This window comes from Leopardus geoffroyi, chromosome B1 (genome assembly GCF_018350155.1).
Source record: "Leopardus geoffroyi isolate Oge1 chromosome B1, O.geoffroyi_Oge1_pat1.0, whole genome shotgun sequence".
Taxonomy (NCBI): Eukaryota; Metazoa; Chordata; class Mammalia; order Carnivora; family Felidae; genus Leopardus; species Leopardus geoffroyi.
In genome coordinates this window covers 81,252,618-81,271,892 of record NC_059327.1, presented here as the reverse complement: position 1 = coordinate 81,271,892, position 19,275 = coordinate 81,252,618, and the positions used below count along the sequence as shown (strand labels likewise).

At 39.4% G+C, this 19,275-nt stretch overlaps 1 protein-coding gene and 1 long non-coding RNA gene across 2 annotated transcripts in view; one reads left to right on the top strand and one right to left on the bottom strand.

Moving 5' to 3' along the window:
• CB1H4orf51 (chromosome B1 C4orf51 homolog) overlaps positions 1-19,275 on the top strand; it is a 48,086-nt gene that overhangs the window by 5,251 nt on the left and 23,560 nt on the right. The gene's annotated exons all lie outside the window — the stretch shown is intronic.
• Positions 11,951-12,527, bottom strand: LOC123591850. Its single transcript, XR_006709492.1, has 2 exons — positions 12,358-12,527; positions 11,951-12,034 (listed from the first exon to the last, which is right to left on the bottom strand). It is a non-coding gene; the product is annotated as an uncharacterized LOC123591850 (long non-coding RNA).

Below are 19,275 nucleotides of genomic sequence, written 5' to 3'. Positions count from 1 at the left end.
TGTCAATAATGATAAGCCATACTGATAGTCTTTAGCCTTGGTATGAGAATGGTACTTTAACTCTGTGGCTTTCTTCCTCAAAATATATTACCCTCATCTAATCGTGAGAAAAACATCAGGTAACTCCCAATGAGGGACATTCTACAAAATACCTGACGACTAATCCTCAACGTTGTCAAGGTCATCAAAACAGGAAAGTCTGAGAAACTGTCACTACTAGGAGGAACCTAAGAAGACACGATGACTAATAATAGATGTAACTGGGTGTGGAGTACATGAGAACTCTCTGTACTGTCTTCACAATAATTCTGTTGATCTAAAATTGTTTAAAAGTTAAATTTTAAAAAAGGTAACACTGGAGATGCTAAAAGAGAAATGAGCAAATCCACAATCATAATTGAACATTTTAACACTCTTCTCTCAGTAACTGGTAGAACAAACAAATATCAGCAAGAACACACCAAATTTGAACAACATGATTAAGACACTTGTCCTGAGTGACATATCTAGAGAAGTGAACCCACCAACTAAAGAATACACATTATTTTCAAGAGTATGTGGGCTATTTTCAAAAACTGACCATATGTTGGGCCGCTAAAAAGTACCAAATTTCAAGGGCACCTGCAGGGCTCAGTCAGTTAGGCGTCCGACTTCAGCTCAGGTCATGATCTCACTGCTCGTGGGTTCGAGCCCCACATCGGGCTCTGTGCTGACAGCTCAGAGCCTGGAGCCTGCTTCGGATTCTGTGTCTCCCTCTCTCTCTGCTCCTCCCTGATTCATGCTCTATCTCTCTCTGTCTCTCAATAATGAATAAATGTTAAAAAATTTTTTTAAAAAGTGCCAAATTTCAAAGGATTCTAATCATATACAGTATGTTCTCTCACAAATGTTATCAAACTAGAAATTGATGACAAAGAGAAGACTAGAAAATGTCTAAATATTTAGAAATTAAACAATACATTTCTTTTTTATTTTTATTTTTATTGTTTATTTATTGTTGAGACAGAGAGACAGAGTGTGAGCAGGGGAGGGGCATAGAGAGAGGGAGACATAGAATCCGAAGCAGGCTCCAGGCTCTGAGATGTAAGCACAGAGCCTGATGCGGGGCTTGAACTCACATGCTGCGAGATCATGACCTGAGCCAAAGTTGGACTCCCAACTGACTGAGCCACCCAAGGGCCCCAACAATACATTTCTTATAACCCAGGGGTTAAAATAAAATCACAATGAAAATTAGAATATATTTTGAATTGAGTGATAAATAAAATATAATATACAAAAAACATGAAGGCAATACTCAAAAGGTGAAAACAACCCAAACAACCCAAACATCCATCAACAAACAATGGATGGACAAAAGGTGGTATATACATACAATGGAATATTATTCAGCCTTAAAAAGGGAATGAAATTCTGATACATGCTGTAACTTGGATGAACCTTGAAAACATTATGCTAAGTGAAAGAAGCCAGACACAAAGGGGAAAATATTGTAGGATTCTACTTATTCGAGGAACTTAGAATAGGAAAATTCATAGCAACAGAGAGTAGAATAGAGGTTACTAAAGAATAGGGGGAGGGGGAAGCGAGGAATTATTGTTTAATGGACATAGAGTTTCTAAGATGACAACAAAGTTCTGGAAATGGATAGATGCACAACGGTTGTACACCATTGTGAATGTACTTAATGCCACTGATCTGTGCACTTAAAAAATGGCTACAATGGTGAATTTTAGGTTACGTACATTTTATAATAATAGCAATCGCAACAGCAGCAGTAATAATAACTGATGAAGGTCAGGATTTCCAGAATGCAGAGGGAGGATATATGTATATCCACTCCTCTACAAAAACAGAAAAATCCTGGAAGAAGTGTCAAAATCAACTTTTCAAAAACTCTCAAAGTTAACCATAGGTGTGCAACAATCTGACGAGTGTGTTTTCAAGAAAAACTGCAGAACTTTGGCAAGAATATCAGGGTTTGTGGCACTGAAACTGTACTGTTGATAGTTCTTGAGAGCAATGGTTCCTACACTTGTTTGATCATGAGAATGATCTGTTTTGTTAAAAAGAATGATTCTCAAGCCACTCACCTTAGAAATTCTGATTGAAGCACCAGTGAATCTGAATGTTTAACATATGTTCCACATGATTCTTATGATTAGAAAACAATGGGAAATGCCACTACGTAAGAGGGTGAAAGACCCATTCTAGCAACATGGCCACCTGATGCCAAACTCAGTGTCGCTCCAGGGGCTTTTGAGTAGTCACTCTTTCAGTTGCTCTTTTCAGTTGAGTAATCTACAAAACCGGATGTTGTAGGGGTTTAAGTACTCTCCTTTACGTTCTAGGGCAATGCTTGCTTGCCTATCTCAACCTCAGACTCCCGGGTGGCCTCACTGTTGCTCAGGAGGAGTACAAACCCAGAAAAGATGAAAGCTATGATAACTCTGACCAGGCCTTGCAGAACAGTCCCGAAGTATTTGAAATGATTTTCCTTTCTGACTTGGTACTTATACAGACAAATCCCTTTATGAAAAAGCAGCAGCACATTGGACCATGCTTCCGAAGTGAAGAGGAACTGGGCCAGGCCTTACCAAAAGCCACTGGACGAATATGGAGCATTAGTTTGTTACAAAAATAATACAAGGGGAACAGAGAGCACAAACGTTTTTATAATGAAGGAATGTATAAATGAATTTTTATAAGAAAGGAAAGGATAGCATGATACAAAATTTTCATGAATGTATAAATTTAAAAAAGGAAATATAAAAGAAATTTAGTGCTTACCAGTAGGCTAAAATATGTCAAATTTCTAGGAATAAATGTAATCAAAGATGGGCAAGATCTCCACACAGAAAACTGTAAAACATTAGTGAGAGAAAACAAAGATGACCTAAGCAAATGGAGAGATAAACCATGTTCTTAGATTGGAAGATTAAAAGTTGTAAAAATATCAATTCTCTGAAAATTGATTTATAGATTCTATGCAATTCCAGTAGGTGTTTTTATGGAATTTGACAAGATGATTCAAGACAAGGAAATAGCCAGGACACCCTCAAAAGAGAACAAGGTTAGAGGGATTGCTCTACAGATAACAAAATGTACCATAAAGCCTCAATAATTAAGACGGTATTATGGCATAAGGATAGACAAATAGACCGATGGAACAGAATAAAGAGCCTACAAACAGACCTCTGTATATATGGACAATTATTTATGAAAAAGGTGGCAGAGCAGTGGAGAAAGGCCATTCTAGGTAGATGAATTCCAGATGAATCAAAGATCTAAGTATGAAAGGCAAAACAATAAAGCCATTAGATGACAGAGAATACCTTGATCTTGCAGTTGGCAAAGACTTCTTAAACAGAACACAAAAAACCCTAAACACAAAGAAGAAGTTGTATAAGTTGAACCACTTTAAAATTAAGAAGTTCTGGTAACAAAATACACCACTAAAGGTAGGAAGATGTGAGCCACAGAGAGGATGAAGATATTTTCAACTCAGTGACCGACAGAGGGCTTGTAACTATAATATAGTATAAACATACTATAATCTAGGAGGAAAAAGACAATCCACTAGCAAAATGGGAAAGAGACATTTAAAAATGAAATTCACAAACCATATACCATACCATATTGAGTATAACCATAATGTTACAGTGTAATGTTGAGCACTATAAGCCAGATGCAGCATGTATTGTATAATTTCACTTATATGTATTTCTATATATCATTTAAAAAAACAGCCCAAACCATAGTGTTTGGGTATGTCTGCTTAGGCGATAAAAAATATAAAGAGAAGCAAAGAAGATTCCCATAGACATTAGTAAGCTGGTCCACTGACTACCTATATTGGACCTACCCCAAACCTACTGAGAATTAATTAGTTGGATTGGGCTCAGAAATCTGCATTTTATTTTTATTTTTTCAAATATTTATTTATTTAATTTGAGGGGAAAACAAAGAGAGAGAGAGAGAGAGAGAGAGAGAGAGAGAATCCCAAGCAGACTCCATGCTGATAGCACATAGCCCAACACAGGGCTCAAACCCATGAACCGTGAGATCATGATGTAAGCCGAAATCAAAAGTCCAACGTTTAACCAAATGAGCCACCCACGTGCCCCAGATATCTGCGTTTTAAAATTAACACCCTCAGGTGACTCATCTGCTGCTTTAGGTTAGGAGAAGATGTAGGGTGGGATACCAGGCCCTGTCTCAGGGATGATTAGGGCTAGTTTGTTGGCTGAATGAATGTCCAGGAGCATTTTACGACTCTCTAGGCTAACATCAATTCCACTCTACACCTACCTCACACACATAGTTCCAGGTCCCTGGAGCTTGGAGACTCTCTTCTCCTTCTAATTAGATGCCATAAACAACGTGCTGCACTCTAGAAATTGATGACTGCCCATTCCATACAAAATAACTGCTTCCCACCAAAACCCTGCTTGCCTAAAGTATCATACGTGTTTTGAATGATAGACACAGTATCTGAAAGTTCCTGAATTACTCCTCTGCTATTAAATTCTACACTTTCCTGGGAAATCAACACAATTACTGTAATATTTCCTGTTCCATTCATAGCACTTATCTTATTTTGAAAACAACTCCCCTGGGGCGCCTGGGTGGCTCAGTCAATTAAGCATCTGACTTCGGCTCAGGTCATGATCTCACAGTTTGTGAGTTTGAGCCCTGCATCGGGCTCTGTACGGACAGCTCAGAGCCTGGAGCCTGGAGCCTGCTACGGATTCTGTGCCTCCCTCTCCCTCTCTCTCTCTGCCCCTCCCCCACTCATGCTCTCTCTTTTTCTCTCAAAACCAAATAAACATTAAAAACAAAAAAAACACTCCCGAGAGAAAGACTCACAAATCCTGTTAAAACAATTATGAACTTAATGTTTGAGCTTTTCATGTAGAAAAATTGAATGTTTTACCCTTTTATGATGAAATAGAACAAACAAATCACTAAAGATAATAAGAAAGTCCAGCTTGGGTTGATTTTAATGGGAGTGCAGTGTTATGGCTGGGAGTGTGGAAGGAGGAGCAGAAGCAAAAGTTTATGGAGTCAAATGAAAAGATGAGTGAAAATCCCTCTAAAACCATAGGCTGTGGCTCATCACCCACAGACTCATAACTTGTTTCTTCTACTTGCTTCAGGGTGTCATCACCTAATGGCTCTGCCTTCAGTCCCACACTCTGCAGGGCTGGTTCCCCAGAGTCTACAGATGCTAAGGGTAAGTGCGGCAGTCAGCTGCAAGCCCATTTGCCAGGGCTGCTGTCTTTGTAACTTTTAGGCTCTTGACTATAGTCCACATGGTTTCCATTTGCCTCTGAAAGACAAGGTGTCTTTAGGGAGAAAACGAATATGTTGCACCCTGGATCTGTGATTCTTAAAAATGAGCTATTCTGGGGCCAAAATGTCCTCATCCATATTAGTCCCAGAATGTCACTTCTACCAGAGTTTGGAGATCCAGGTAAGGTATTCTGAACTTGACTGGGTACATCAAAAAACTAAGAAGAGAAACCAAAGCTATAAACCACCAACGAGTAAGCTATATTTACTCATCTATAACCACCACCACCCTGTTTTAGTTATATTAGAATAACACTAGCCGCTGAAACATGGAAACCTCAAATTCCAGTTGCTTAGCATAATAAAACATTTTTTTCTTTATATATAGCCCAAGGTGGGTGTTTTGCAGGCACAGACGTTCCACATGCTCCAGGGACACAGATTCCCTTTATTTGGGGGTTCCACCATCCCCTGAGGTGCCAGAGTTCTTTGTTTCCACTTAAAGGGTAGGGAAGGCACACCTGCTTTTTTCTCACTTCAGCCTGGAAATGACGTACGTGCCTCTCTCAGGGTCACATTGCAATGGGAGTAGCCACAAGGCTCCACCTAGATTCCAGAGTGTTTACAAATGGGCTCCTTGGCTGGGTGGCCACTTCCTGGTAACAACTTCACAGTATAGAGGGGAACAACTAGCCTTCCTGCCACACACACGCTGATTTTGAGGAAAAAACACAATAGGTTTTCCCATATAATTTCCATCTCTCAGGGTGCCATCTTCAAAGGTTTAATACGACTTGAAATCTCAAATTAGGACTTTTTAGCACTTTATAAAATCTTCTGGTCATTTTTCTCACTTAGTATTTAAAGGTTTAATATGCGTGCATGTGTGGTGGGTGCAGGGTGGACATTATTTCCCAAATAGTGGAGATAAACGTCTTTAATGGCTGCCTCGGACAATCACTATCCTGCGGGCTTTCCTATTAAAATGTGGCTTTATTGGAATAGTACATTTGAAGTGGATTTTATGTGTTCTTCTATGGTTTGTTGAGGCAAGAGGACAGGACAGCTAACCATTTGTGCTATGGTTAAAATCGGGACAGACTTTCTTTCTCCCCTTTGCAGTAATGAACACAAAATGAAAACACACTGTGTAGCTCCAAGACAAGTCTGAGCTAGGGTACGGGGAATTAAACAGCCTGATCACGTCACTCGCAGTAAGTTAAGGTGACAGTGCATCTGATCGGAGTAGTGCAGAGTCCAGTCCTATTGCATTTACACTGCTATCTCTGCCCTTCAGAATTCTGATTAACCATGCTAATTACCCATGGCCTGTGAGCACTGGTAGCTGAGTGGTCCTGGAGCTGGATGGGTGGAAGTTCTTTTTTTTTTTTTTTTTTTTTTTTTAATGTTTATTTTATTTTATTTTTTTATTTTTGAGAGAGAGAGGCAGAACGTGAACAGGGGAGAGGCAGTGAGAGAGGGAGACACAGAATTCGAAGCAGATTCCAGGCGCTGAGCTGTCAGCACAGAGCTCGATGTGGGTATCGAACCCCTGAACCATAAGATCATGACCTCAGCCAAAGCTGGGTGCTCAACTGACTGAGCCACCCAGGCACCCCTCTTTTTTTTTTTTTTAATGTTTACTGATTTATTTATTTTGGAGAGAGAGAGAGAGAGAAAGCAGGGGAAGGGCAGAGAGAGAGAGAGGGAGACACAGAATCTAAAGCAGGCTCCAGGTCTCGAGCTGTTAGCGCAGAGCCTGACTCAGGGCTTGAACCTACAAACCGTGAGATCATGACCTGAGCTGAAGTTGGATGCTTAACTGACTGAGCCACCCAGGCGCCCCTTGAAAGCAAAAGCAACAATTTCCCACTACATGATGTTTTCCTACCTCCTCTTCTGCTGTCATAGCACAGTACTGGTAGGAAGAAAGGAAGAAACAACAGAAGTGTATACATTCATGACGATGACTTATTAAGTGATTTGGCCCATGTTGCCTTCTTCACTCTCTTCCAACGGTCATTTTAACTTAACTTGATGACTACTCTCTTCCTTGAGAGGTGACAGTACACCTAGGTAGAATTATTTAACTTACTCAAAAGTAACTTCTTGTGTTTCTTTTCAATTTCCATGCCCAGTTTTTGGATTATCAACCGTAATTTTGCTAGAAGCCCCTAATGATGGGAGGTAAAGCATGGAATCAAGTGACCATTGATCTATTATTGACTGTCTCTTTGTAGACACATATACATTCATCTATATGCAAATAAGATGGGCTGTTCTTTTTTTTTAATTTTTATTTATTTTTGACAGAGAGAGAGAGACAGAGCATGAGCGGGGGAGGGGCAGAGAGAGAGGGAGACACAGAATCCTCATAGCTGTCAGCACAGAGCCCAACGCGGGGCTCGAACTCACAGACCGCGAGATCATGACCTGAGCCGAAGTTGGACGCTCTACCGACTGAGCCACGCAGGCGCCCCCATCAGATGGGCTGTTCTTAAGTGTGATTTATGATCATCATAGGAAAAATACTCTCAAATTCTTTTTCACAATTGCTTTTCAAAGATTTCATTCAGTCTTTTGTTCTACCTACACTAAGGTGGTTTTTCCTTTTACGTTATTATCCATTTTTTCTCCAAGTGTTTGATTTGGTTGTGGCTTTCCCTCCTATGGTCCATCACATGCTCATCTGTCACATTCAAAGAACAAAAAAATAGCCAATAAAGTTAGAATCTCTTTTTTTCTTACTGAAGTAAAAAAAAATGGTATATAATTGGTATAGAAGTTTCAGGTGCACAAGATTATAATTCGATATTTGTATACACTACAAAGTGATCAATGCTATATGTCTAGTTATCACGCATCACCATACAATTGAGCCCCTTCACTCATTTTGCCCACCCCAATACCCCTTCTCCTCTGGTAACCCCCAAGTATCTAAGAGTTTGTTTTTGTTTTGCTTTGTCTGTTTTGTTTTTTGGATTCCACACAGAAGTGAAATTATATGGTATTTGTCTTTCTCCATCTGACTTATTTCACTTACCATCCATGTTGTCATCAATGGCAAGATATCATTCTCTTTTATGGCTGGGTAGTATTCCATTATATGAATACCACATCTTCTTTATCCTTCAATGGATAATCAATCCATGGATACTTAGCTTGTTTCCATATCTTGGCTATTATAAATAATGCTGCAGTGGACATAGGTGTGCATATATCTTTTCAAATTCATGTTCTTCACATAAATACCTAAAAGTGGAATAGCTAGGATCATTTGGTAGTTCTATTTTTAATTTTTTGAAGAATATCCATACTGGTTTCCATAGTGGCTGCACCAATTCACATTTCTACTAACAGTGCGCAAATGTTCCCTTTTCTCAACATCCTTGCCAACACTTAATATTTCTTGTCTTTTTGATGACAGCCATTCTAACAGGGTGAGGTGATGTCTCATTGTGGTTTTGATCTGCATTTCCCCAATGATTAGTGATGTTGAGCATCTTTTCATGTACATGTTTGCTATCTGTATGTTTTCTTTTAAAAATGTCTACTCAGGTCCTCCCCATTTTTTAATTGGTTTGTTTGGGACATTTGTTGTTATTGTTGAGTTGTGTGACTCCTTTATATATTTTGGATATTAACCTCTTATCAGATATATCATTTGCAAATATCTTCTCCCATTCAGTAGGCTGCCTTTTTGTTTTGTTGATGGTTTTCTTCACTGTGCGGAAGCTTTTAAGTTTGATGTAGTCCCATTGGTTTATGTTTGCTTTTGTTTCTCTTGCCTTTGGAATCAGATCCAGAAAACATCACTAGGACCAGTGTCAAGGAGCTTACCATCCATGTTTTCACCTAGGAGTTTTATGGCCTTAGGTTTTGCATTCAAGTCTCTAATCCATTTTGAGTTAACTTTTGTGTCTGGCATAAGAAAGTAGTCTAGTTTCGTTTTGTTCTGTAAGGCTGGCCAGTTTTCCCAACACCATTTATTGAAGAGACTGTCCTTACCCCACTGTATCTTCTTGGCTCCTTTGTTGTAAACTAATTGATTATATATGTGCAAGTTTATTTCTGGGCTCAACAAATAAAAATCAAGCATTATAAAACTGCATTACAACAAATGGAAATTGTTAAACAATTTAACTGTCTCCCCATTTATACTCTGCTAAGACAGACACTAGCAAAAAAATTTTTTTAATTAAAAACCTTCTCTCCAGCAGAAGCAATTTCTGAAGAATGTGGTGGAATGTAGCACACTAGAAGGCAGCACTCCCCAGCAAGCCCTGTCCCTTCTTTTCTTCTTTGCACCATGCCTGTGTCCCCTCTAAGATGTGCCCAAGTTACCCTTGCAAAACAGTACACTGGCCTCTTTGATTCCTGCTGTTTCAGGAGATGTAATATAGACTAGGGAGGAGGTTTTATATACTATGACCACATCAAAGCCCAGATGTGCCAACATGTGTGAGATCTCCCTGGGATATTCCCTAACCGCAGATAACAAATTCCAAGTCCCAGAAGGAGCTCCTTGGAACTGTTTGTATGGTATATAGCTTCTTATAAGGATGACGATGTTTAGGAGAATATTTACAAGAATCAAATAATATTTGAAGAGGACAACATGGAGATAGTTTGTCACGTTAGTTCAAGTACTTGTGTCCATTTTTAACATCCTTCTTTTTCACTTATTCTTTTACTCCCACTTTTATTCTTCTGCGAAGACTTCTCCAAACCTCAAAAGACTTCTAAAAGCAGTAAGAATTCACCAGACTATTTCACAAGTCATGTTTTCACACGGGGAGATCTTAAAACATAAACAAGATGTTTTCACTTCTTTTTCCTGTCTTACTTGCAATAAAATCCCAATTCCTTACCAAAACCTATAAGGTCTTGCACAAACATGACCCTATCTTTCCAGTCTCATTGCATGCCTCTGCCCTTTTGTTCTTTTAGTAACTTGAAAATGCTAAGCCATTTCCTACCTCAGGACCTTTGCATATACAGTCTCTTTGTTGGAATGTGATTATCCCATCTCTGCTGAGCTGCATCTTTCAGGTATGAATTTAAATGTTACCTCTTCAGAGAGGTCTTCCCAGGCCACCATATTTAAAATAAGTTCTTCACAATCTTTCCCTCTTAAATTCTATCTTGGTGCCTAGTTTGCTTTCTATGTATTATTGTATTTGTTTACTTGTTATCTCTTTCCATTTCTGGAACATAAGTTCCATGAGAGCAGGGACTTGTCCATCTTGTTTGTCTCTGTATCCCTAGCACCTGAGACAGGGCTCAGCATAAACCAGATGCCCTATAATTGTGTGTTGAACAATGGTTTTTATGGACCTTCCATTGTGGACTTTCCCCCGCAAAGATAGTTTCTTATTTGTAATTTGTCTTCCAAAAGGGAATTTATGAAGTACTTTTAAATATTAGAATGTAGTCTTCACGGAAGCAAACTTTCAAAGACTTGTGTTCCCAGTGGCCAGTCTGTAGAATTCTGTGTCGTAGCACATAAAATTGTAAGACTTTAAAAATCGCATAAATAAGTAGTGTATAGCCCTATTGCATGTGTACATGATTTTAGTTACATATAGTCCTCCATCCTGGCCCCAAGTCCGCAATGGGCTGAAGGAGATACAGCTAAGCAAACCCCAAATCTGAAACATAGACATACAATAGTATAAACGAGAAATGGCAAACATGATTTGGGATGAGAGGGAGAGAGGAAAGAGAGCAGAATAGCTGGTACCTGTCGGGCCTAAGGCAGGGGAACTGCCTTCCACTTCTTAGGAATGTTGATGTCTTGTGGCTTTCGAGTTTTGTCAATCTTGCTTCCATAAGGTCTCAGGGATACATGCCTCTGGTACTGTTTCTGGGCCATTTCCAAAGCTTATTGGTCCTAGAGGCTGGGGCCCCAGAATGAAGGTGGAGGCAGATGGGTTAGGGCATGCCTGAACAGAGGAGGCTTTGCCCACAGGTTTTCTAGTCTATCTGAGAAAGGGGCAATAGGTTGGCCCTGGGATGGAATAAGAAAGGAGTAAATGGCAGCCAACCCAGACAACCTGCTCCATGCCTTTCCGGAAGAGGCTCACAGCTCCCCAGTCAAGGCTCCTTCACACCCAGGCCAGCTTTTCCCGGATAGGGGTGATGAAAATATGAAATGGGGCTTAGCTAAGGCTAAGAATGAACTCTTGAGATGTTTTGGTGCAAAAAGATGATGTTTGTTAAAGTTTATTCATTTAATTTAAGAGAGAGAGACAGAGAGAGAGAGAGTGTGTATGTGAGCAGGAGAGGGGCAGAGAAAGAGAGAGAGAGAGAATCCCAAGCAGGCTCCATGCTGTCAGTGCAGAGCCCAGTGTGGGGCTTTAACTCACAAACCATGAGATCATGCCCTGAGCCGAAGTCAAGAGTCAGATGCTTAACCGACTGAGCCACCCAGGCACCCCCAAAAAGGTGGTTTTATTAAAACACAGGGACAGGACCTGTGGGCAGAAAGAGCTGCACTGCGATTGTGAAGAGTGACTGATTATATACTTTTAAGTTTGTGGAAGGAGTGGGGATAAAGATTAAGTAAGTTTCTAAGGAATTTTGAAGCAAGGCTTTCAGGACCTTGTGGGGGGAGGGGCTAGCTGCTGTTAAGATAAGGTCACTTTTATTCTTTAATAAAATATAAACATTAAGACATGGAGGCAGCCATGGGTTCCTGGAGGAAGGTCACGTTCTGCATGTTTCAGGTGTCAGTGAGCTGCAAGCTGAAAGCAGATTTAATTTAAGCTACATTTCTCTTGCCTTTGTTTCCCTCATCAGAGGCATCAGGGGGACCTTCCCTCTCCGAGGCATTCTCATTAGTGCAGAAACGGGGCCAACAGAAAAGAGTGTCACCTCCCCCTCAGCTACCAGGAGAAACCCTGGAATGACACCTCCCTGCACAAACAGAAACCTGGTTCTTGTCTTTCTCTTCCACACAGTCCTATGCCTGTCAGCTGAGTTGTTTCTACCCTAAGACCCCAAGCTTTTCACTCCTACCATAGGCACCCACCCCTGTTGCCTGACAGGGACTGATGTTACCATTTTTCTCCTGGTACAGCCCTTCCAGGTTCATCCTGTCGGGAGGAGGAGACTCCTCAGGCTTTGGTGAGGCTGTCTTCATTGTATTTTCTTAGGGCACCCTTGTTTGCCTTCCACTGTTGCCAGACGAAAGCTGCCCCTGTGGGAGAGCTGAGGACTTGGCAGGCTGCTCCCTCACCTCACCACCTAGTGCCCTCATTCCCGCCCCCTCCTCCTCTCAGTGCGCAGCCTGCCGGGCCACTGGCTGCCCAGGCATGCAACAGAGGGAACAGGGTGACTTAGAACAAGCCTCACTCGCTGCAGGCTCCCCACATTCGCTCCTAGTGTGGGCGGTCAGAGCAGAGGGACCTTGTAACGATGGGATTTAGTTTGCTTTCTGGCTCATTTGTATGCTTTGCTGTGGGAAGTGCATTTCTTTTAAACTATAGAAAGACAACAATGTTACATCGATGACAGATAAATCTAGATAGCCTGATGAGCAGTTTGCCTGGGATTGATGTCCTCACCACACAACAAGTGACAGATATGCTGAGTGACTGCCAGCACACCCCAAAGAATCGCAGGATAGAACCCCCAGACTCAGGAATTACCAATGTCCCTTTCAGAAGTTGGGGATTTTATTTTGCTCTCTCTGACTATTTTGAATTAGGAACCAGTGTCATAAATGGTTAAATGAGTTTGCCAGAAAATATTCAAGTGTAAGGCAACCGTATCCAAGTTCCCTGCAGAGACTGGACACAAAGGAACACTGGCAGCCAAGCCTGTTATTAAGAAGGTCACAAGATGCCATCTGTTACCGTGTGCACTTTACTGTTCAAGCATAACATCAACTAGGAGGTAGCTGCAATAGATTGTGCCTGTGAACTTAAAAGACAGCACTCTATTGGGCGATTTTAGTGGGCTTGCGTGAACAAACCGTGCTGTCTGCCTATGGGGATGCACAGGGTTGTATGGGGAGGAGATTAGAAGAAAACAAAGTCCTGTTTTTAGGTCTGTTCTTGGTTATGGCTCCAGTGGAATTTGGGATGATACTGGCTGGTTTTCCTAATCTTTTTCTTGCCTCGTTTTAGCCATTATAAAATATGATAGTGGCACTCTTTCTTTATCTGTAACTATGAAAGTGCCTTATTCTTTAGTCACAACTTAAAAAAAATTTTTTTTAATCCCTAGAGAAATTTAACGAATTGCACAATCAGTGTTTACTTACTCTTGCCTACATTCGTCAATTGTTAACATTTTGCCACGTTTGTTAACTGGAACTTTTTCTCTTGTTTTAAATTTTTACTTATTTATTTTGAGGGAGAGAGCATGAGTCGGGAGGGGGGGGCGGGGCAGAGAGAGAGGGAGAGAGAGAGAATCCCAAGCAGGCTCGGTGCTAACAGCAGAGCCCAAGTTGGGGCTTGATCTCAGGACCGCGAGATCGTGACCAGAACCAATATTAAGAGCCGAATGCTTAACCAACTGAGCCACCCAGTGTGCCCTCTGTCTCTTTATACTGATACTTGGTATACACTTCTTTGCTAAGCTTTTGAGAATAAATTACAGATATCGTAACAGTATATCCTTAAATACTGCAGCACTTACCTGAGTAAGAATGTTCTCTTACATAACCATAATACTATTATCATATTCAAGAAACTTAATACTGATAGAATATTTTTCACCAAATATACAGACTATTACATGCCTTATTTTTTTTTTTAATTTTTTAAAATGTTTGTTTACTTTTAAGAGAGACAGACAGGGGAGCAAGCAGGGGAGGGCCAGAGAAAGAGGGAGACACAGAATCTGAAGCAGGCTTCAGGCTCTGAGCTATCAGCACAGAGCCCGATGGGAGGCTTAAACCCACAAACCATGAGATCATGACCTGAGCCAAAGTCATACGTTTAACGAGCTGAGCCACCCAGGTGCCCTCTTACACTTGCTTTCTTGATAACATGCTTTAAAAAACCAAATACCTGTAGCATCATATCAGTATTGGCACAACATTTAAGGACCTAAATGTAAAGGTAGCATTTGTTGGCTGTTACTAATATTGTTAGTTTCATCAACAAAATTGCTCAGTTTGGTACAGTTCTAACATTAGGAAGGGAAACAGGGAGGTGGATACACACTAGCAGATGAGGGTAACATTAAATGTCCTTAATTAAAAGGCCAGCTGAAACTACCAATGTCAAGTTGCACTGTGGACTCACTTTGTCAACTTTGAACTCACAAAGAAAAAAATTACTAGCTAACCATGCTCCAACATATGTGGGTTTGCTGATGTTCCTCTCCTCAAACAGACTAAAGAAAATGAGAGACATTTCTGAAAATGTCAGAAAAATGCTCAGAAAGATGACCACGTTTGGGTAAAAGATGGACATATAAGTAGAAATCCCTCATTGACTGTCTAGCACAAATTCTAGTGCCTGTTTTTTCCCATAATCCATCAAATACCTCAAAAATACTTTCTATAAAACTTTAATGTCATAGAATCATATTATTTACTAATTACTGATTATCATATAATTCTTGAAAGAAAAGGTGACATAAAACCATTCAAAGCCTCTGGCAGTCCAGTGGGATTTATAAAAGTCTCACAGAGCTTTGAAAGGCTAAGGATTCATAGCTAATGGAATAATCAGAACTAACTGTGCAGCATAAACTTTTTATCCACCTGCTTTTACTGTAGCTGTGAAAAAGCAAGTTTTTCTTGAATTCACCTGAATAAATTGTTGGACTCCATATTGGACTTTAGCTTAAGATATCTTGTTTTTAGAAGTTTATCAGCATAAAATTGCACAAATAGCAATGAGCATTTGACAAAAACTATTCCTCTCCCTTGACTCATTATTAATGAAGAGACACCATCATATTATGCCAAGCAAGTCCCCCTTTCTCTTTTAAATCAATTTTTATTTATTTTTAATCAAATTAAAATGTTCTCTTATTTTTTAAATCAAAATACACCAGAGAATGCAACATGACTAGTCATTAAGGAAATGTAAATTAAAACCAGTGAGACAGCACCTCACATCCATGAGAATGGTTATCATCACAAAGACGGACAATAATAAATGTTGGAGAGGATGTGGAAAAACCAGAATCTTCATTCATTGCTAATGGGAATGTAGAATAGTACTGCCACTGTGGAAAACACTTTGACAGGTTTTTTAAAGTTAAACATAAACTTATCGTAGGATCTAACAATTCCACCTATAGGCATATATCCAAGAGAAATGAATACATATATCTACACAAAGACTTGGACATGAATGTTCACTGCAGCATTATCCATAATAGCCAGAATTGGAAATAAGCCTTATGTCTATCATGGTGAATGGACAACAAAATTTGGTATATTCATACAATGGAATACTGCTCATCAATATGAAGGAACAAAGTACCAAACAGCTGCAATGTGGATGAACCTCAAAAATATTACGTTAAGTAAAAGGAGGCAGAGAGACAAAACCACCTGGCAGATGATTCTGATTTCTGCGCGATGTCCAATAAAGGCAAATCTATAGGGAAAGTAGGTTAGTGGTTTTCTGGGGCTGAGGGCAGGAAAGAAGATTAGCCAAAAATGGGCATGAGAGATCTTACTGGGATAATGAAAATGCTCTAATACTATATTATGGTATTCTGATGGTTGTATAACTCAGTAAATTTACTTGGAATCACTGAACTGTATACTTAAAGTGGGTCAATTTTATGATATATAAGTTATATATCTCAATAAAATTGTTAAGAAATATACCAGGGCTGTTTCAGACCTTGAGAAAAATGTATACCCTTACAATTTCTGCATAGCCTTGGTTCCCTCTGATTCTAAAAGTATAAGCTGTATATTATAGAAGGTTCCAGGTATGAAGATGTTTATCCCAACTTCTGGTTTCTAGTTCTGCTTGTAAGGAGCTTGGAAGATGCCTCTCCACTCTAGCAACAGGTAAAAAGCTGGACAAAATTTAAAATTAACAACTCCTCTTGGATTCATAAGAAAGGTGAGGACACAGGGAAAACTGCTGACCCCAAGATTAGAGAGACAGAAAAGGGAATATAGGTAGTGACAGCTTACCAAAGCAGAGACTCACAAGCAGAAACCACCATAGGAACCAGTAACGGGGTCTGAATATCCGAACTATACTTGATGAATCGCTGGAGCTGGGAGTTAAAAAACTCCAGGAGGACCCAGGCATAGGAAAGCACCTACCGTATTGTGAGACTTACCTTCAGGAAATTGGCCAGGCTACCACAGTAAATATCAGAGAACAATTCCCTTGTGCTTCCAGCAGGCAGAGGGGGAAGTACCATTTTGAAGTACTCCAGAGTCTATGTTCTTAACAAGGTCTGCCCTTAGGAGAAACTACTTTGCCAAAGCCTAATCTGCTTGGGTATCATTATGGTAGCCTAACTGAACTGGGGGAAAAGAAAAACCAAACTCTAGCTTACCTTAGCCTTCCATGAGGGAAAAGAGAAATACTCAACTCCAGCCCACTCTAGCCATCCTATTCTACCTAACACGGAAGGAGGAAAACCCTAGAAACACTGTGAAGTTCACTGTCCAGAGGGATAGTCTCACTGAAAGACTGAGACCTAATCATAGGACTGTAGAATGCTTCTTCTCCCCCATACCCCATCACCTCATTATTAAGGGCCTATTTACAGCAATTCTTTTCCTTGGAACATCATGTCCAGCTATCAAGAAATGTATGTAAGCCAATTTGACAATAACTTATATTCATAAAAAAGAAAGAAAGAAATAGTTACAAGGCATACTAAAAGGCGCAAACATAATTTGAAGAGATAGAGTAAGCATCAGAACCAGACATGGCAGGATTTGGTATTATCAGACCAGGGATTTAAGGCAACTATGATTAATATTCTAAGGGCTCTAATGGATAAAGTAGACAGCATATAAGAACAGACAGGCAATGTAAGCAGAGAGATGCAAATCCTAAGAAAGAACCAAAAAAAGAAATGCCAGAGATCAAAAACACTGAGGAACAAATGAAAAATGAAGAATGCCTTTAATGGATTTAAAAGTAGACTGGTCACAGCTGAGGAAAGAATCTCTGAGCTTAAGGTTATCTCAGTAAAAACACCTAAACTTGAAAAGCAATGAGAACAAAGACTAAAAAATAGGACAGAATAGCCAAGGACTGGAACAACTACAAAAAGTATAACATATGTTTTGGGAATACTGGAAGGAGAAGAAGGAGAGAAAGGAATAGAAGAAATGTATGAACAATAACAACTGAGAATTTCCACAGGTTAATGTCAGACACCAAACCATAGATCCAGGAATCTCAGGGAACATCAAGCAGGATAAATGTAAAACAAACAAAATACTTAAACCTACGCATATCATTTTCAAACAACAGAAAATAAAAGATAAAGAAAAAAATCCTCAACAAAGCCAGAGGGAAAAACACCTTACCTATAGAGAAACAAGAATTGTATCCAGCTTCTCCTTAGAAACTATGGAAACAAGAAGACAGTAGCATGAAATATTTAGTGTTGAGGAAAAAAAAAACCCCACCAACCTAGAATTCTGTACCCTGTGAAATTATCCTTCAAAAGTGAAGGAGAAATGAACACTTTGTCAGACAAAGAAAAAGGGAATCTGTTGCCAATAGATCTGCCCTGCAAGAAATGTTAAAAGTTCTATACAGAGAAGGAAAAGAATAGGTCAGAAACTCAGATCTACATAGACAAGAAAAGCATTGAAGAAGGTATAGGTAAACATAAAATCAAAACTTCTTTTTTTCTAATTTTTAACCTAACAACAGTTTATTCAAAATAATAATAGTAACAATGTATTCAATTATGTAGGCTTATGTATGTCTTCCAATAAAGGAAGCTAGAGAAAAGAAAATGTTATGAAGAAAATCATAAGGGAGAGAAAAAACATTTTATAACACTACATTGTAAAAAATCCATGTGTAGGTGGGCCTTTGCAGTCCTAACACATGCTGTTAAAGGGTCAACTGTATATGTACTTATTTATGCTTAAATACAAGAGAAATGAATGACAACAATGCCATAAGGGAGGGGAGAGAGGAATCAGGAATATTTTGTTATTATACGGCACTTGCGCTACTTGTATAACATGTGGTATAATGTGACTTGAAATGTACTTGGAGTAGTTGTAACTACTCCAAACCCTAGGGCAACTATTTAAAAAGTAAAAAGAGAGGGAGGGAGGGAGGGAGGGAGAGAGAGAGAGAGAAATATAATTAAAATGTTAAGAAAGGAGAGAAAATGAAATCATATAAAATGCTCAACTGAAACCACAAAAGGCAGAGAAAGAGTAGAAGACAAATTTAGGAACAAGGAACAAGGGCAACAAATAGAAAACAGTAACAAATACGGTAGATGTTAATCCAGCCATATCAATAATCCCCCAGGTGCCTTGACACTACCCAACTTCAATACTTACAAGAAAGTCAGAGTAATTAACACAATGCGGTATTGGTGAAAGAAGAGACATATAGATCAGTGGAACAGAATACAGAACCCAGAAATAGACCCACATAAATACAGGCAACCTATCTTTGACAGAGGAACAAAGGCAGTGCAGTGGAGAAAAGACAGTCTTTTCAACAAATTTTGTCGGAACAACTGAACATCTGCATGCAAAAAAAAAAAAAAAAAAAAAAAAGATCTAGACATACACTTTACACCCTTACAAAATTTTCTCAAGATGGATCATAGACCTAAATGTAAAATGCAGAAGTGTAAAACTCCAAGAATATAGCATAGGAAAAAACCTAGATGACCTTGGTATGGCAATGACTTTTTAGATATGACATCAAAAACATGCTCCATAAAAGAAATAATAGATTAGATGAGCTTTATTAAAATTAAATTTTTCTGCTCTGCAAAAGACAAGAGAATGAGAAGCCACAGATTGGGAGAAAATATTTGCAAAGA